At 41.1% G+C, this 2,862-nt stretch overlaps 1 pseudogene; it reads left to right on the forward strand.

The window, feature by feature from the left end:
* Positions 1-1,473: 1,473 nt before the first annotated feature.
* Positions 1,474-1,592, forward strand: LOC134948729 (5S ribosomal RNA; annotated as a pseudogene).
* Positions 1,593-2,862: the final 1,270 nt, after the last annotated feature.

Here is a 2,862-nt window from a genome sequence, read left to right on the forward strand (position 1 = left end):
CCTTATCTGCGACACTTGTTGTGCTTTCTTTAGAGAATGTTTACTATATCCTCGCTCAATTAGGCGATCAGTAAGTTCCAAGCTTTTCTGTTGAAAAATAAAATCCTCCATACAATTCCGTCGTAATCTCAAAAACTCACCCTTGGGTATGTTTTCAATGGTGGGTGGAAAATGTGAGCTAGCTTGTAAAAGAAGATTGTTGGTAGCTGTATCTTTCCAGAACAATTCCGTGGCCAGTTTACCTCTTCCAGATTTGTAGATGTTAAGATCAAGAAATGATACCTTCGAACTGCTGATGGTGTGAGTCAGTCTAATGTTCAAACTATTACAATTCAGTTTTTGAATACAATTCAGTAGATGACTCTTCACCATTCCAGATGATGAAAATATCATCTATATAGCTTAACCAGCTCATGACATGTTGATTGAAAATGTCGTTCTCTTCATTGAAAATATGATGATGTTCCCACCACCCCAAAAACAAGTTGGCATACGTGGGGGCACAAGCCGCCCCATCGCAGTACACTTTGTCTGTAGGAAAAACTTATTTCCAAAAGTGAAGTAGTTCTTGTGTAACACGAAACTAAGGATTTCACATAAAAAATTGTTGAAGTCCTCCTATTCACCTTGCCCCAGGACGAATCTGATAGCCTCCAGACCCTTAAGATGGTCGATACTCGTATAGAGGGCCTCGACATCCAATGTTACTAACAGAAAATCTTCTTCACATTCTATGTCATAGATTTTTCTCAGCAGATCAGATGTATCTCTTAGATAAGAGGGATGAGTAAAAACATGTTCCCTAAGATGTAAGTCTAAGAATCTACTAGGTTGCTCCAGCAGCCCTCCATTGACAGAGACAATTGGTCTACCAGGAGGTCTTCTTAGGTTCTTGTGAATCTTGGGTAGTAGGTAGAACGTCGGAGTTTTGGGTTAGTAATTGTAAGATATTGTGCTTCCTGTTTTGTAATGGTCCCAGTGGCAAGGGAATCCTCAATCGAGTATATTGCTTGGGATATTTGGCTGCAGGATTGAGAGGGTGTTTTTGATAGCAAGAGTTATTGTCATGCAGATGTACTTTTGAGCATTTCCTGTGTTATGCACATTGAGTCAATTTTATATCAAAGTATTACCTAATCATTTGCTTGAAACTGTTCACACCAGTATTCAAACTTCCTATGTTAAATATCAATGGTGTCATTTGTCTATAATATGGGTATAATTTCTATCATGAATGTGATATATACTCACTAATTTACTTTTGTGGCCACATTTGACAGAATTTATGAATTCTCTTGTTCTTTTTTTTCTGGACTCTCACCAGTGATCCGGAGGTTATATCGTTACCCCCGCCTAACATTGGCAGCAGATCCACCTATCGTTTCTTCCTACTGTTTCTATCCAAATAAACACTTCAGCTTTCAAGTGATCTCTCATCAGTGATCCTACGAGTGTGTTGCGACATCTGTAGCATTCTACTATCATACCACACTGAATACGCCCAATACCATCCAAACTTGGAAGCTAAACAGTGTCGGGCTTGGTTAGTACCTGGATGGGAGACCTCCTTGGAATACTGAGTGCAGTAGAACAAAAATCTGGGTATTACTCCATGCCTAACACTGACAGCAGAATCACTGTTCATTTCTTCCTTCTACTATAATATATAGGAGTGGCATTACATTTCCATGGGATTAATCAATACCCTCATTACAGTTATCTATTGTAGGATATTTAACGGTAATCTAGTTTGTTACAATAATTATCCTGTGTGAGCCCTGCATATTAACCAGGCAGTCGTTACTATTACAGTGTTTACAGGTGGAGCGGCTTGGTCTAAAAATGTATTCAATTGTGATTTCACAAGACCACATATTATTGGACGTATGCTTTTGCTTATCTGTATTTTATTATTATTATTATTATTATTATTATTATTATTATTATTATTATTATATGCTGTCTGTCTATAATGTTTGGATACACTGCTTATTTTAGATAAAACCTAATAAAATGTATGTTTTAAATTTCTTCATATCAATTTAAGAGTGCACCCATAAAAGAGTCTTTCCTCTTCTCCAATTTTGTATGTATGTATGTATACATATATTTACTGTATGTATGTATGTATGCATGTACAGGTATGTTGTTCTTCACAGGCTCCTACATTGCTTGATGGATCTGGACAGTGGTGCAAGAAGAAAAAATGTCTTAGTGGCACTGTGTGTGTGCGACGAAGGTGCTTGTGCCAAAAAATGGGTGTGGCCAAATGCCACATGGGGTGTGGCCAATGAAAATGGGGGCGTGATACACATGGGGGAGCCAGATTCCCATATGACCCCAATTGTGCCAGGCACACATATGCCCCCTCAGTGCCAGATACGCCGCCACCATGGCAGATATGCTCCTACAGTGCCTGATATGCCCCCACAGTGCCAGATACACAAATGTCTGATGGTGCCAGATACACAAATGCCCCATGGTGCTAGGCACACAAATGCCCACAGCAGTGCCATATATGCCCCCACAGTGCCAGATACACATTGCCCAACAGTGCCAGATACACATTACCCCACAGTGCCAGATACACATTGCCACACAGTGCCAGATATCTCAATGCTCGTGAAGTCCGGTCTCCGCGGTGGGTATCTCAAATGAAGCGCCGGTTCGTTAGCCAATCAGAGCTCATGGACCGGCAGCCAATCCAAAGCCGGTCCATGAGCCCTGATTGTCTGACAAACCGGTGTCTTAATGAGATTCACGCCGCCAGAGACTGGACATCACAGAGCATTGAGGGGCAGGAGAGGTGCTGCGCTCTCCTCCCCTTAAACAGCAACGGGCTGCAGGTATGGTGGATGGCCT

Source organism: Pseudophryne corroboree, chromosome 1 (assembly GCF_028390025.1).
Source record: "Pseudophryne corroboree isolate aPseCor3 chromosome 1, aPseCor3.hap2, whole genome shotgun sequence".
NCBI lineage: Eukaryota > Metazoa > Chordata > Amphibia > Anura > Myobatrachidae > Pseudophryne > Pseudophryne corroboree.